Genomic DNA, 17,566 nt, shown 5'->3' on the forward strand with positions numbered 1-17,566 from the left:
GAGCAACTTCACTTTCACTTTTCTCTTTTCATGCACTGGAGAAGGAAATGGCAACCCACTCCAGTATTCTTGCCTGGAGAATCCCAGGGACAATGGAGCCTGGTGGGCTGCTGTCTATGGGGTCGCACAGAGTTGGACATGACTGAAGCGACTTAGCATAGCATAGCATAGCATAGGGAGCGGTGGGTGGGCCATGATTTGTTACTGTTGTTGTTTAGTTGCTAAGTCATATCTGACTCTTTGCAACCCCAGGGACTGTAACCCGCCAGGCTCCTCTGTCCATGGGATTTTCCAGGCAAGAATACTGGAGTGGGTTGCCATTCCCTTCTCCAGGGGATCTTCCTGGCCCAGGGATTAAACCCAGGTCTCCTGCTTGGCAGGTGAATTCTTTACCACTGAGCCACTAGGGAAGCCCGCCATGATTTGTAGGGCTTGCCAATTTCTGGGGTGTAAATGCTCTCTTGAGGCTAGTTTCAGGCCCTGACATGTCACTGAAAGTGTGGTCAGGAAGAGACTCCTCAGACCAACTGTGGTGAGCATCCCTTCTGCTCGGGTACCAGGGAATCACAGGTGATGTGAATGCAAGTTAAAAGACCACAGTACTCAACCCTCGCAAGAAACAGAACCAAACACCAGCCCAGCTGCTGGCCAAAGTTTGTTTGTTCAACTGACAATATTTATTGAAGTAAACAAAAACCAGGGATAAATCTTAGGGGGAAAAACAGTCCTTTTGACTTTTGCCAAAATACATAATTAACACTGACTCAGTGGACATGAGTTTGAGAAAACGCCAGGAGATAGTGAAGGACAGGGAAGCCTGACGTGCTGCCATCCGTGGAGTTACAAAGAGTCAGCTGTGACTTAGAGACTGAACAACAACAGTTAACGTAGGTGGGATGCTTTTCAGTCTAGAAATTGGCAGGATAAACATCACCAGGTAAGCGTAAGCTCAGGGAGACATCATCTCTTGAAATTTTTGTTTGTTTTGGTTTAAAATAACTTCAAAAGGCTTTATAATGCACAAAGCCAGAAAAGAACTTACTAGAAAGGCACCTCAATCTAACTGAGGTCACGTGGAAGGAGTCTCTGCCTCAGATGTGTGGGATCGCTTTCTATGAAGGGTGAAGGGTCGTGTGAACCTTCTGGAGTGACTAGCTGGGGTGGGCAGATGTAAACTTCCCCCTCCTGAGAAAAAAACTAAGTCCTTCTGTGAGCAACAGCCTCGTCCCATTGTTCTGCAAAATCCTCACCAAACAATTTCTTTTCATTCCTCTGCTTTGGCCTAGTTGTGTGCAGCTCACATTTTTATTAGGTTTTTTAAATAAACCTGAGATGACTCTCAATGCAAACAGAGAAAGCCTCGGTTACAGTCCATTTGAAAAACCGCTCACTAGAATAGGGGAAGCGAAAACACATTTTTGTATTTATCTAAAAGCAATGGAGCCTCAAACAGTAGTTAAGATTATAATATTCTTGAGGGAGGCAAAATCCTCAATTCCAATATAAACTATACAATTGGTTATCTCTATACTGTTAAGAAAGTGTCCCTGCCAAATGAGCTAAATATACTCTGGACAGCCAGGATCCTTTACAGAACAGCAATCTGAATGAAGGCAAAGAAGAGATAGAAACAGAACACCACCCCCAGACAGTAACCCAAAGCAGAAGACTGTAAACCTATTGGAAATGTGGGTTTAATGTCTCATCCTCCAGGAGCTCATTAGTGACACTGTTGGGCTATCAGAGCCTAGATTTATGAGGCTCAAACTTTAGGACTGACAGACACAAAAAGGTGAATGTCCAGCCACAATCCCACTGTGGGAGGTAGGAGTCAGGACCAACCCCAAGTTCAAGCTAAATTGGGTCAGGAGGGCATGCAGATGCTGCCTTATCAAAGCGTTCTTTTCAAAACCTTTCTTTATAAAATAACTTCCACCTCTTGAATTTGAAAGTTACAAGAATCCTATCTTGTACATTTTTCCAGAAACTTGGACATTGAATGAATGGAGGTGAACCTGCTTTTCCAGGTAATGGGGGATAGAACAAGAAAAGATGCAGCCTTGTGTTCCTCAAAAGTCAAGGCATGAGGGTCCTGGAGTCCTCTAGTTGATTCCTTCTTCCACCATTTTGAAGTTGTACAATCCTTGGCAAGTTACTTAACCTCTCTGAACCTCAGTTATCCTCATCTGAAAAATAGAGGTAGTAATAAGTATCATCATACGTAATCAGCATTACTGTTGAAATTATTCATTGAGATACACCAGGCACGTGGTGAAGGCTCACCAGTTGTCAGCTATTGGTTCTACATTTCATTGCTCCAGTTCTCCCACATTTTACCATTTCTTCCATGCATATGACAGTCTGCAGCATCCTGGCACTGTGTCAAACTTTAACTGCACATCTTACAATCAATTGAGTCTTGGTTTGATGAAACACAGTGTTGTAATTATCAGTACTATTATTACCAAAGAGATCTGACCATAAAACAATAATGAGACTGCTTTCACGGGCTGTGGACAATAAGCAGCCTTATTATTTTAAAACAGCGTGGCACAGACTTCCCGGCTGGAAGACTCTCCTGGGGGCCTCCATGCTGTGGGAAAGAGGGATGGATGTTACCTTCTAGCAGTAAGTGACTTGCTATAGATCTGTCTTGTCTTAAGCAGCTCAAGATCTGAAAATCTGGATCTCTAATTTAAAAATTAACTAGCAGATCATACTTTAAAATAGAGACCTTCACAAAAGTATCATCCATTTAAAGTAATGTTTCTCAACTCAATTTTTATCACCTCTACCCCTCAAAGATTCTTTTTAGATATTTTTGTCCTAATTACTCCCCAGTGAAATATTAAGACTAAAGACATACTGTATATCTACTTATGTATTATATATCTGTGCTTTGTTCATAAAAAGCTATACAAATGATGCACTAAAAAATGATTTTTCACCCCCCTTTGAGTGCAGAATTACTCCCCTTGAGAGTGCATGCTTTAGAAACAGATCTTAGAGAGCATTTGAAATACTACATGACAGGACAGTTTTATTTGCGCTCAATTTTTACATGACATGTCAACTCTGAAAGGAAGGAAACCCAAGTACTCCTTGGAAGGAAAGTTATGACCAACCGAGATAGCATATTCAAAAGCAGAGACATTACTTTGCCAACAAAGGTCCATCTAGTCAAGGCTATGGTTTTTCCGGTGGTCAAGTATGGATGTGAGAGTTGGACTGTGAAGAAAGCAAAACGCCAAAGAATTGATGCTTTTGAACTGTGGTGTTGGAGAAGACTCTTGAGAGTCCCTTGGACTGCAAGGAGATCCAACCAGTCCATTCTGAAGGAGATCAGCCCTGGGATTTCTTTGGAAGGAATAATGCTAAAGCTGAAACTCCAGTACTTCAGCCACCTCATGTGAAGAGTTGACTCATTGGAAAAGACCCTGATGCTGGGAGGGATTGGGGGCAGGAGGAGAAGGGGACGACAGAGGATGAGATGGCTGGATGGCATCACTGACTCAATGGACGTGAGTCTGGGTGAACTCCGGGAGTTGGTGATGGACAGGGAGGCCTGGCGTGCTGCGATTCATGGGGTGGCAAAGAGTCGGACACAACTGAGTGACTGAACTGAACTGAACTGAAGTAGCATATTTGATAAAATGTTCACAGTGAGATGTCCACACCGTGTTCATTACAGGCCAGTGTCTCTAGTTGTTTTTTAGACCATGCTACCTGAGCAATTCACCAGGAAGGTGGGACATATATCAGCTGGATTTGCCTCTACAATTAATGTAAGCTTGTCTCCAAGTTAGGTTGACATTTTTTGATATGTATAAGTGTTTATTCACCCCGTGACAAGTAGCCCTGGATCATGTCACTCATTCATATGATAGTTATTGAAATCATTTCTGCAGTAGCTCCGTGATAATTTTCCTTATCTCACCTTGCTTTGTCGCTGAAATCAGCATCCTGGTTAACCATCTTCCTGAATATTTTCTACAGTTTAGCTCCAAGGGCAGGATTCTCTACATCCCTAATCTCACTGGTCTTGACCAGGATGAAGTTTCTTGGGCCCCAAAGGAAGGAATCTGGAAGCAGCAGAAACAACTGCTTCCTGCTTCTCACTTCTCACTTGCTGCTTCTAGCTTCTCACTTCCCACTTCCGGCTTCCAGTTTTGGCCCAAGCTTCCGGTGCCTCTGCCTAGAGGCAGAGACTTAGTGTAAAGATGGACAGATGATACTCAGGAAATGAGCTCTGTGGAGCTGAAAATCTTTGCACAGGAGGAGGAAAGAACAGAGGCTAAAGGAAGGGGAGGAATGAGGGGAGAGGGAGCCACAGCCTCTGTGAAGGCAGCAAAGGGAGGGAGCCAGTGGGGAAGAGCCAGGAAAAGGGGTGGTCACCCCACAGGGTAGAACTCCAAGGAAGTTGGAGTGGACTTGGGCCTGGGGCTGCAGCCGGGGGAGGCCCCAGCCCCTGCTTGGATTACCCCGTCAGTAGCCCAGAAGTAACCGAGATGACCTGACCCAATCCAGAGACCACTCAGAAGCAGGCTGGGAGGTTGCCCTGGGAACTGCTCCACCCAGAGCAGGGTCTCCCAGGGACCCAGAGGCTGGGCTCAGGACAGCACCCAGACTCCCCACCCCACCCCCAGTGCCCAGCAGACAGGCAGCTTAGGTGGCTCGTGTCTGAGATGTCATTTAAAGAGGGTAGGCCCTCCCACTCCACAAGAGGAGAGTGGTTCCTAAAATGTTAATTTTAAAAAACAGCCTGACATCATTTTCCCTGAGTTATAGCCCAAGTAGGGGCTCTAGGACACTCAATATGACCATCAGCTCTGTCCTGTCGAACCTCAGGGAAAAGGCCTGAAAGAGCCTTCTCTCCATCCCCGGACTTGAGGGCCTTTGCCCTCCATGGAAGGCAGTATTTGTTCTGATACGGATCCCATCCCTGGCTGCCTTGTCTGGGCCTTACTGATGTAGACGGGGCCAGCACTGGCCTCATAGCTCCTCTTTCCTTGTATGATGACCTGCCAGGGTCCCTGACCTAGAACTTGCTTGGCAAAGCTGGAGGTCCTCAAGAATGAGAACTGTGGAGGTTACTGAAAAATGCACTGTTATTCCTGAAGAGAGGGTCCCAGGCCTGGTAACCATGACCCTGATTTTCCTCCTAATCATAAATAAATGATAGCCTCTTTTTTCTTGTTTTGATTAGTGGAGAGGATCCAGGATGAAGAGGGCTGAGAGGTGGACAGGGGCATTGCCAAGGAGTTGAAAGGGCAGAGGAACAGGAAACAAAGACCATCTTGCTGGACTCTGCAATTTCTCCAGGGCTCTGCTCTGCTTCCACCAACTCTCACAAAATAGAGGTGGTGTTGAGGAGTTCATATCATATCTGAAGTCCAGAATCGTGCCGGGCTGACTGAAAACATTGGCAGGAACCACTTGTAGTTTTAAGCTGATTGATTGCATATTTAATTTAACTCCACTATTGGGGTAAATTCAAAAATCACTTTGCAGATCTTCACCTGACAAACGAAGGGGGCTGAAACAGGTAAGCTGGTACTGACACAGGATGTATCAAGAGACTGTAGGTCTGCTAAGAAAGCAAAAATTAGAAGCTGGAAAGTTGAGCACTGGACAGACTTGGTAGAAGAAGGCTCACACACACACACACACACACGCACACACACACACACACATACACCCTTTGTTATCCTGTTTTATTTCCATCATTGCGGTTAACACAACCTGAGCACACGTCATGGGCTTACTTCGTTTGTCACCTGTCAACCCACCATTAGAACGCCCCTGAGAGCAGGAACCCTATGTGTCTTGTTCAACTGCAGGGACCCCAGAATCTAGAACACCTGGAGCCAGAGCTCATCACTGTTTGGGAGGGAGGGGAAGGAGGGCTAGCAGCTGGGCTCTTGTCCCATTATAGACGCTGAAATCAACCACACTGAACAGCCCTACACAAGCTGGTGATGTCAATCTCCTCCATACGCATCAGGCCAAGTACAAAACCATGGATGTGGGACAATGACCATCTCTAGAATTCTAAGGTTACCTAAAGGGCAACTGTACAAACCAAAGAGAGTAAGATGGAGAGAAGGAGAGTCCTTCCCAGTTCCAGAGGCTGGAATAAGCCCTGGATAATTCCAAATAATTCCAACCATGATAAACCCGCTTAAGAGGGGAGTTTGTGGTCGGCACTGTACAGTGAGCTGGAAACCCCAGAAATGGTCCCATCAGTAGGGTCTTGTCCCCGGAATACTGAGGCTCACTTTCCTTGGTCTGTAACTTTGCCCTGGTCAACACAGTGGGAATGCATTGCTTAGGGTGATGTATACATAGAGTCCTGGCCCACAATGTGTGCTTAGCCCATATTCTGATGTACTTACGTGGAAGGAACAGAAGCTGTGTGGTCTGTCTTGATGGGACAACAAGCACACTTGACTGGGAGATGTTTCTTTACTCTGAGCATAATAAGCCAGCTCATTTATAGCAAGACTGTGTGTAAACCTAGCTCCAGTCTACACCGGGACAACACATTAAGATGCATATCAGCCAACCGGAGAGTCCAAGAGGCGGACTGTGGTCAGAGGATGCTGGGCATGCACCCAAGGAAAGAACAGGGGTGTGGACCCTGGAAAACTAAGGGCTCAAAAGGGCCTAGAAATCTTATGGAAGCATCTGACAATGAGGAAAGAATGTAGTCACTCAGGCTACAGAAGGGGAACAAAAAAGTTAGACCTATGAGATAGGGAAGAAAAACCAGCTAAATGCAAAGAGGCTTTGGTAACAATTAGAACTTAAAGAAAGCTGAGCACTGAAGAATTTATGCTTTTGAACTGTGGTGTTGGAGAAGACTCTTGAGAGTCCCTTGGACTGCAAGGAGATCCAACCAGTCTATCCTAAAGGAGATCAGTCCTAAATATTCATTGGAAGGACTGATCCTGATGCTGGAACTCCAATATTTTGGGTACCTGATGCAAAGAACTGACTCATTAGAAAAGACCCTAATGCTGGAAAAGATTGAAGGCAGGAGGAGAAGGGGACAACAGAGGATGAGATGGTTGTATGGCATTACCGACTCAATGGACATGAGTTTGAGCAAGCTCCAGGAGTTGGTGAAAGACAGGGAAGCCTGGTGTGCTGTGGTCCATGGGTCTCAAAGAGTCGGACATGACTGAGCGACTGAACTGAACTGAACTGAAAACTTCATAACAATTAATGTACAATAGAGAAAAGGATGGCTTCTAGAATTGTTCTGACCTGGACTGGGGCCCTAATCTGCGTCTACTACTTCTGAAAGTGAAAAGTCACTCAGTCATGTCCAACTCTTTGCAACCCCATGGACTATACAGTCCATTGAATTCTCCAGGCCAGAATACTGGAGTGGGTAGCCTTTCCCTTCTCCAGGGGATCTTCCCAGCCCAGGGATCAAACCCAGGTCTCCCACATTGCAGGCGGATTCTTTACCAGCTAAGCCACAAGGGAAGCCTTAGTTCTGAGGTCTTGGCCAAATTACCCAATTTCCTTATGCCTCAGGCTTATTATCTCTAAATTAAGAGACATGACAGCAATTTCTTCAAAATTTGCTGTGAAAGTTAAAATTGTATAATGCATATAAGACACTTTGCACAGATAGTAAGTGCCCATAAACATAGCCATGATCATGTTATTATTGTGGAAAATTCAGGACATACTATTATGGGCTATCACCACCCAGCAACCCATGGTTTCTCAACACCTCAATATTGACTGTTGAGGCAGGGAGCTTCTGGAGGAAGTGAAGGGTAAAACTCCAAAGTTTGGAAAAAAGTCAAAGTTGAATCCGTTACCATTCAAAGTATTCAATGGGTTGAATTGTATCCCCAAAAAGACATGTTAGAGTCCTGACCCCAGTACCTCAGACCATGACTGTATGTGGAGAGAGGGTCTTAAAGGCTGTAATCAAATTAAAATGAGGTCATTAGTGTGGGTCCCAATCCAATAAGATGGGTGTCCCTATAAAAAGGGGACATTTGGACACACACGGGGCAAGACCCTGTTGAGAGACTCAGAGAAGACGGCTGTCTACAAGCTGAGGAGAGACTCCTGAAATCAAGTTCTCCCTCCCAGCCTCAGAAGGAACCAGCCTGCAGGCATCTCGAGTCTGGACTGCTGGCCTTCCGAGCTACAAGACAGTAAACACCTCTGGTTCAAGCCCGTGAGTCTATGTGGTACGTTGTTACGGTGTGTTTGCTCGGTTGCTCAGTCATGTCTGATACTTTGCAACCCCATGGACTGTGGCCCGCCTGACTCTTCTGTGCATGGGATTTCCCAGGAAAGAATAGTGAAGTGGGTTGCTGTTTCCTCCCCCAGGGGAATCTTCCTAACCCAGGGATCAAACCCATGTCTCCTGTTTCTCCTGCATTGGCAGGTGGATTCTTTACCATTCCGCTACCTGGGAAGCCTGTTAACAGCAGCATAAATAAACTAAAACAGGTCACCACTCACCAAACATATAGGGCCGCTTGGGTGGAGATGGCTATGGGCAAACTACCATCCGTCGTAAATACAGACTCCTGGGCGCCAACACCAACAACTGATCCAACTAGGTCAGGACGGGACTCCAAATCTGCATTTAAAAATCACCCCCAAGGTACGGCAAGGGATGGTCGGTTTAAAGGCACTGGATGGACAAGCTCCAGAGGACTCTTCGGCTCTGTTAACCATCCACATGAAGCAAACATGAGATTGAAGGTGTCTGCACACACATATGTGTCTGCGTGTGTGTCCACGTGTCCAGGGCTGTGTGCTTTCTAAGCATATACCCATGTTCAGAAAATAGCTTCAAGATTCTGCAGATGAGAATGACCGAAGAAGAGCAGAGCATACAAGTTGAGTTGATTTGTCTTTTCCAGAAGCAGCTTATCTTGGGCCAAGCAGCCCTGGCAGCTGAGTCCTGCTCCCGCTGCCGGCACAGCTCTGGCTGACAGCCACTCAGGCAGCTGCCAGGGGTCTGAGGGGCAGCGGGGTGAGCGGATCCAGCTGGGGTGATGCTGGGGCAGCTGCAGCTGCCCAGTGCCCTGCTGCGCACGGCTCCTCTGCAGAGCGCAGGTGCTAGAAGCTGCTGGGCACGACAGCTGTTCCACCAAGTGAGCATGGGTCAAAGCGGGAATGTTTGCAAAGTCCACACCTGTATCTGTGATGTGCCATAGTTTCATTTTCAAAGAAAGAAATAGCAGCAGCTCAATACAAAGTAAGCATTTTTCTGGCATTTTCTTTTGTATAAATATTAGCCAGTTCATATGTATAAGGCCATTTTTCCACAGGAGCTTAGATATTAGGTCTGTGCATAAAGATAGCTGAAGACCCAGCACACTATGCAAACCTATGAGAGGACAGCGAGCCCCAGCATGTGTTTAAAAATAGGCGGGGATGTCTGAACTCATGTCAAATTAACAGTCTGCTTCTAAAGGGGGATAATTTATTAATAGCTGCATAATATTCTCCAATTGCATTTAACTTAACTAAAGCAGACTGAACAAATTCTATCAAGCTGAAAGCTATACCATTCCCTCATTCAGCTCTGGGTTGTCGGTTTTTTTTGTTTGTTTGTTTTTTTTCCTCCTGTGTAATGGTTATCTATAGCTGCATAACAAATTGTCCCCAAAATGTAGCTACTTATTAACAGATGACTGGATAAAGAAGATGTGGTGCATATATATAATAGAATATTAGCCATAAAAAAAAGCACAAAATAATGCTATTTGCAGCAACATGGATGGATCTAGAGATGATCATACTAAGTGAAGTAAGTCCGACAGAGAAACATAAGTGAAAGTGAAGTCACTCAGTCATGTCTGACTCTTTACGACCTCATGGACTGTAGCCTACCAGGCTCCTCCCTCCTTGGGATTATCTAGGCAAGAGTACTCGAGTGGGTTGCCATTTCCTTCTCCAGGGGATCTTCCCGACCCAGGGATCGAACCTGGGTCTCCTGCATTCCAGGCAGATGCTTTAACCTCTGAGCCACCAGGGAAGCCCTACCCCTTGCAGCTTTTTACATTTAAGAAAAAAGATGTAAAAAGATAATATCATATGATATCCCCATATGTGGAATCTAATTTTTTAATGATACAAATGAATTTATTTACAAAACAGAAATAGGCTCACAGATTTTTAAAACAAACATGGTTACCAAAGAGGAAACATGGGAGGGAGGGGTAAATTAGAAGCTGGGGATTAACATACACACACTACTATATGTAAAATAGATAACTAACAAGAACCTACTGTATAGCACTTGGGAAATCTACTCAATATTCTGTAATGACCTATATAGGAAGAGAATCTGTGCTCGCTTGTAACAGACCACCCCTTGTAGTTTTTTACATTTAAGAAAAAAGGTCTCAGGCTGATAAACCAGAGACAAACAGACCTGATTACTGGGCTACCTGACAGCAGCTTTGTTTTGAAAAAAGGCAAGAAAAAGAAGCAAGCAAGACTCTCACTGCTTTGTTCCTTACCATATACCCCGGACTGTGAGCTCCACCTTTGTGATCCCCCCGACTGCCCATGTTGGGGGTGGGGCACAGTTCTTGAGATGTAGCCTGCCGTGTCTTCCCCCCGTGACTGGCAGAGGAATAAAGCCATCTTTCATTCCCTCCAAACTCTGTCTCTGTATTTCTATTCAGCATCGGTTACAGGGAGCCAAGACTTTGGTGACATGGGCACAGCTGAAACAGGAAAGAAGCAGCCTTTACCTGATTTCACGTCGTAAAGAAGCCAGTCTGTGCCTAACCCTTGAGGCTGTCTCTCTTGGTGTCATTAAGTGATGCAGTTGACAGGGGTGGGCAAACTTCCTGCAAAGAATCAGACAGTAAACTTTTTTTGGCTTTAAAGGCTATATAACCTCTGTCCCAGCTATTCCACCTTACCATGAGAGCACAAAATCAGCATTAAGTAATATGTAAAAGAGTGGGCATAGCTGTGTTCCAATAAAACTTTACTTACCCAACAGGCATCAGGCAAAATTTTGTTCACAGGTGTAGTCAGCCAAACCTTCAGTTGAGAAAAGCATATATTCTATTTGGGAATAAAATAAAAATTAGCAGTAAAGGTACAGTAGTGCTAGTATGATCCTATTTTGAACAAAGGTATTTTGGTCACATGTATAAAATGCTTCATCACAAACAGATGCAAATCATATTGAGTCCGTAAGGATAATCACCGTCCAAGTAGAGGACACATAACCGGCGAATTCTCCTGTTGTTTTTCAAGTCGTGTGACAGTTGAATCAATGGGGTGACCATGGGAAGACCTGAAATTACCTGATACTTTCCCTTTGCCATTCTAATAATGAATTTCTACCAAATCAACCAGAAGAGGAGTACTATTTACGTATTTATTTCAGTTAATGATATAACAGAAAAACATCGTGCTGTCCATGAAAATCCTATGTGTTTGGGGGGTACAGATGAAAGACAAAGCACATGATGGAACTTACTAAACCTAAAGCTGAAACTCCAGTACTTTGGCCACCTCATGCCAAGAGTTGACTCATTGGAAAAGACTCTGATGCTGGGAGGGATTGGGGGCAGGAGGAGAAGGGGACGACAGAGGATGAGATGGCTGGATGGCATCATCGACTCGATGGATGTGAGTTTGAGTGAACTCCGGGAGATGGTGACGGACAGGGAGGCCTGGCATGCTGCGATTCGTGGGGTCACAAAGAGTCAGACACGACTGAGCGACTGAAGTGAACTGAGAGTGAAGACAGAGGAAGAAGGTTGATGGAGCTCCTTTGAGTCTGAGCACCTGGAAACAGGAGTCAGGCCATTATCACAAGATCAAGGAAGTTTGATGGAATCTTTCTGTTAGGGGGACCACTGACCCAAACTGCCCACCGTGGCCAGGCACAGTAGTAACCACTTACATTAGTTATCTTATGACAGGATGTCCTGGTAAGGAACATGATGCTAACAAGCTACCACCAACTGGAAGAATGTGGGAAAGATTAAGAGTAGAGAGGAGATTTCAGTCTGTATGTCCTACCAACCTCCAGAATCCTTCTCACTGGAACCCATTTGACTGAGTGATGCATGTGCCACCAGGACGGACCCTGAGTCAGACTGATTGGTCAGAGACAACCCAGAAACTAAACAATTACCGTAAAGCCTGAGACTGTGAACCATGTGGCAGACCAGTCCTCCTGGGTTCCCCAACCCTACTACTCTCCACTTCGGTGTTCCTCCTCAGTGATGTCTCTTGCTTTGTCAGCGTGTGTTATCTCCTTGGAAAATTCATTTTTGAGCACTAGATAAGAGCTGGCTTCCACAGTGGCTCCGACAGTAAAGAATTTGCCTGCAAGCTCTTGCTCCTTGGAAGGAAAGCTATGACAAACCTAGACAGCATACTAAAAACCAGAAACATCATTTTGTTGGCAAAGGTCCATATCAGTTCAGTTCAGTTTCCCAGTTGTATTCCATTTTTTGCCACCCAATGGACTGCAGCATGCTGGGCTTCCCTATCCATCACCAACTCCTGGAGCCTGCTCAAACTCATGCCCATCGAGTCAGTGATGCCACCCAACCATCTCATCCTCTATCATCCCCTTCTCCTCCTGCCCTCAGTCTTTCCCAGGATCAGGATCTTTTCCAAAGAGTCAGTTCTTCACACCATATGGTCAAATGATGGAGCTTCAGCTTCAGCATCAGTCCTTCCAATGAATATTCAGGACTGATTTTCTTTAGGATGGACTAGTTGGATCTCCTTGCTGTCCAAGGGACTCTAAAGAGTCTTCTCCAACACCACAGTTCAAAAGCATCAATTCTTCAGCACTCAGCTTTATGGTCCAACTCTCACATCCATACATGACTAGTGGAAAAACCGTAGCTTTCACTAGATGAACCTTTATAGGCAAAGTAATGTCTCTGTTTTTTAATATACTGTCTAGGTTGGTCATAGCTTTTCTTCCAAGGAGCAAGTCTTTTAATTTCATGACTGCAGTCACCATCTGCAGTGATTTTGGAGCCCAAGAAAATAAAGCCTGTCAATGTTTCCATTGTTTGCCCATCTATTTGCCATGAAGTGATGGGACCAGATGGTATGATCTTTGTTTTTTGAATGTTGAGTTTTAAGCCAACTTTTTCACTCTCCTCTTTCACTTTCATCAAGAGGCTTTTTAGTTCTTCTTCACATCCTGCCATAAGGGTTGTGTTATCTGAATATCTGAGGTTATTGGTATTTCTCCCAGAAATCTTGATTCCAACTTGTGCTTCATCCAGCCTGGCATTTCACGTGATGTACTCTGCATATAAGTTAAATAAGAAGGGTAACAATATACAGCCTTGATGTACTCCTTTCCCAATTTGGAACCAGTCTGTTGTTCCATGTCCAGTTCTAACTGTTGCTTCTTAACCTGTATGCAGATTTCTCAGGAGGCAGGTAAGATGGCCTGATATTCCCACCCCTTGAAGAATTTTCCACAGTTTATTGTGATCCACACTGTCAAAGGCTTTGGCATAGTCAATAAAGCAGAAGTAGATGTTTTTCTGGAACTCTCTTGCTTTTTTAATGATCCAATGGTTGTTACCAATTTGATCTCTGGTTCCTCTGCCATTTCTAAATCCAGCTTGAACATCTGGAAGTTCATGGTTCATGTACTATTGAAGCCTGGCTTGGAGAATTTTCAGCATTACTTTGCTGGTGTGTGAGATGAGTGCAATTGTGTGGTCATTTGAACATCCTTTGGCATTGTCTTTCTTTGGGATTGAAATGAAAACTGACCTTTTCCAGCCACTTCTGAGTTTTCCAAATTGCTGGCATATTGAGTACAGCACTTTCACAGCATCATATTTTAGGATTTGAAATAGCTCTACTGGAATTCCATCACCTCCTCTAGCTTTGTTGGTAATGATGCTTCCTAAGGCCCTTGACGTCCATGTATTCAAAGCTATGGTATTTTCAGTAGTCACGTACAGATGTGAGAGTTGGTCCATAAGGAAGACTGAGCACAGAAGAATTGATGCTTTTGAATCACAGTGCTGGAGAAGATTCTTGAGAGTCCCTTGGACTGCAAGGAGATCAGACCAGTAAATGCTGGTCTGGAAAGGAAAATCAACCCTGAATACTCATGAGAAGAACTGCTGCTGAAGCTGAAGCTCCAATACTCTCCACCTGATACAAAGAGCCAACTCAGTGGAAAAGATCCTGGTTCTTGAAAAGATTGAAGGCAGAAGGAGAAGGGGGAAACAGAGAATGAGATGGTTGGAAGGCATTACCAACTCAATGGGCATGAGTTTGAGCAAACTCAGGGAGATGATAGTGAAGGACAGGGAAGCCTGACATGCTGCAGTCCAAGGGTTTGCAAAGAGTTAGACGCAACTTAGTAACTAAACAACAACAGATAAGAGCCACTCTCGGACCCTGGAAGGGGTCCTCCTTCTTGCAAAATTTTCACTCATCATTCATCTACATAACCAGGAAAATATTCCAAACAATGGACTAAAGGCTTCCAGTGCTCACTCTTCCATTTCCTCATTTAGACTACACTTTGGAAATCCCAAACATTCAAACTCAGAGTGCCAAGAGGCAGGGGGATTTTTCCTTTAAAAGAGGGTAATAGTGGGTAAAAGTTAGCAGCCTCAGGGGCAGCATCAACCTTACCCTCTTGTGCCTATACATTGTTGCTTTTATTCAGTTGCTCAGTCATGTCTGCCTCTTTGCCTTTACATGGGAACCTGTAATGAGACTCATTCACAGCCTCCTGGGATAATATGGGGAGTTGTTTGTAGTCATGGAGCACTAATACACATAATCAATCAATGTCTTCTCCTCAACTGTGATCAAAAACTGAAGAGATTTAACTTTTAAAAGGGAGACTGATGTGATGTTCATAAATCAGTGAGCTAAACATTAGCCCTCGTAAGTGTCATAAAATCAGTTAATGATCCTTTCTGTGGTGAATACAGTTCTTAATCAGTAATGCCATTACTGTATAAGATGCCTCCCTTAAAATGTCTCAGCCAATGCATCTCAACATGCAGCATTCACTTTCTTAACAATCACGTGAAAAAATAAGGGTATATCAGGAATTCAAAGACTGCTTTGGAATTTCAACTTCCTAGCAGGTCCTGAAAAATTATAGAAAAAAAAAAGTCAAATGTTTGATGGTTCTCAAACTTTAGCATGAGTGGGAATTAACTGGAAGGCTTGCTAAAATACAGGTTGCTGGGCCCCACCCCAGAATTTCTGACTGAGTAGCTCTAGGGTTGAGAGCTTCCATTTTTGCGAGGTCTCAGGCGACGCAGGTGCTGCTGGTCCGGGGACCACACTTTGAGAACTGTCGACTGAAAAGAATTGCACAAGCTAAAAATTAGAAGATGAGCATTCTGCATCTCTGAATGTTTGGAGACCTCCCTTCTCTTCCTTTTCTTAAGCTCCCTTATTTCCTTTCCATTTATCTACTAGTCAAAACCCCACTCACTGTGCTGATGGTGGAGACATTAACTGAAGTGGTGACTGGGGATGATACAGATAAGAGGTTGAACAGGAAGGATGTGAAGGCAGAGCTCTGGGAACCTGGGCTCATGAAGGGTGAGACTGAGGGGCTGGGACAGAACCCAAGAAACTTCATGGAGCTGGGGACATGGATTTCCAAGGGAAAGAAACTCCTGTTGCACAGAGTTAAATTCCCTGATTTTGGCGGTGTCCGAGTGCTTGTGAGCGAGATACTAGAATTCAATAGTACAAAAGAGCAGGCAAGACTGTCACCTGGAGAAACCAGGGGTAAGCAAAGTGAAAAGCCCCCAAACTGACACAACTTGTTGACTTGAAAAGATCCACAACCTAAAAGCTGAGAATTGTGTTTTATTTGGCAGACACAACTGAGGACGTAGGCCTGGGAAGCAACCTCTCAGACAGCTTTGAGGGATTGTTCTCGAAGATAAGGCAGGAGCCAGGATATATAGGGAGATTTGCAACAGAGACCAGGCAGTCGGAATATCAAAACGCTACTGTTAAACAAAGGAAACCAGACATCTCAAGTTAATGAATTTAACTTGAATTAATGAATTTCTCTGTCAGAAAACTAAGATCATGGCATCCGGTCCCATCACTTCATGGGGAAACAGTGGAAACAGTATCAGACTTTATTTTGGAAGGCTCCAAAATCACTGCAGATGGTGATTGCAGCCATGAAATTAAAAGATGCTTACTCCTTGAAAGGAAAGTTATGACCAACCTAGATAGCATATTAAAAAGCAGAGACATTACTTTGTCAACAAAGGTCTGTCTAGTCAAGGCTATGGTTTTTCCAGTGGTCATGTATTGATGTGATAGTTGGACTATAAAGAAAGCTGAGCACCGAAGAATTGATGCTTTTGAACTGTGGTGTTGGAGAAGACTCTTGAGAGTCCCTAGGACAGCAAAGAGATCCAACCAGCCCATCCTAAAGGAGATCAGTCCTGGGTGTTCATTGGAAGAACTGATGTTGAAGCTGAAACTCCAATACTTTGGCCACCTGATGCAAAGGGCTGACTCATTTGAAAAGGCCCTGATGCTGGGAAAGATTGAGGGCAGGAGAAGAAGGGGAAAACAGAGGATGAGATGGTTGGATTGCGGCATCACCAACTCAATGGACATAAGTTTGGGTAAACTCTGGGAGTTGGTGATGGACGGGGAGGCCTGGTGTGCTGCAGTTCATGGGGTTGCAAAGAGTTGGACACAACTGAGAGACTGAACTGAACTGAGCTGAACTGTGTATGGAAAGATGCAAGAGTCTGGACTCACTGAAATCATTCCTTTGATCTGCCCTCAACTATCTGGGGCCAGAATCCTCTTCTTTCCCGCCCAGATGCCCTCAGGGTGCACAGTTGGGGGTGGCTGCAATCACAGAGGCAGCCTGCTTGGCTCCATCCTGAGTGCCCTCAAGGCTCACCACTGGGGGCAGCTGCAGTGGCTTGAAGGCTGCAACTTTCTTTGTTTACTGATGGCAGGCAACATTTTTCATGCACAGACCCATTATTCTGAAGGAGTCTGTAAACTTTCTATGAAGGCTCAAATAATAAAATTTAGGCTCTCCAGCCTGCTTCATATCTACCATATCTCAACTCCAGCACTGCAGCATGTGGCTAGTAACCATAGACAATACACAGATGAATGCACATGGCTGAGTGTCTATAAACTTTAATTAAAACCAGAGGCAGGTTGGACTTGGTTCATGAGCTGCAGTGTGCCCATCCCTGCCCCAGAGGAGGAAGGACCCTCACCAACAGACCTACCCTGGCTCTCAGGGTCTGAGTCACATCTGAAAGGCATAAATCCCTCCACGCCCACAGTTTCTTCCTGAAGGGTCTCGCTTGACCTGAACAGAGAACCACAACCACCAGCACACCTGGATTTTATCTTTTAAAATGTGTCCCGGAGGAACTCTTTGTTCAGTACACCTGCACAAACAACACGGCATGTTAACATCTCAAAGCTTCAGGATCTGGGGAGTTGGCCGGGGTTCAGCTGGTTTAGAGCAGAATATCAGAAGCTGACCTCTGTCACTTGTCACCTTGCACCCTTTCAGCCTCCA

The 17,566-nt window shown here is 44.8% G+C and overlaps 1 long non-coding RNA gene and 1 other non-coding gene across 2 annotated transcripts in view; both read right to left on the minus strand.

Moving 5' to 3' along the window:
- Window positions 1-654: 654 nt before the first annotated feature.
- The window catches only part of LOC113879085, a 33,586-nt gene continuing 16,674 nt past the window's right edge, over window positions 655-17,566 (minus strand). The window contains exons 2-4 of the long non-coding RNA XR_003507190.1: window positions 10,999-11,070; window positions 10,749-10,847; window positions 655-2,186 (exon numbers count right to left, since the gene is read on the minus strand). This is a non-coding gene — a long non-coding RNA (uncharacterized LOC113879085). The remainder of the gene's footprint in view (window positions 2,187-10,748; window positions 10,848-10,998; window positions 11,071-17,566) is intronic.
- TRNAS-GGA lies at window positions 9,953-10,024 on the minus strand. The gene has a single exon. It is a non-coding gene; the product is annotated as a tRNA-Ser (tRNA).

The sequence above is a fragment of the Bos indicus x Bos taurus genome, chromosome 20, assembly GCF_003369695.1.
Source record: "Bos indicus x Bos taurus breed Angus x Brahman F1 hybrid chromosome 20, Bos_hybrid_MaternalHap_v2.0, whole genome shotgun sequence".
NCBI lineage: Eukaryota > Metazoa > Chordata > Mammalia > Artiodactyla > Bovidae > Bos > Bos indicus x Bos taurus.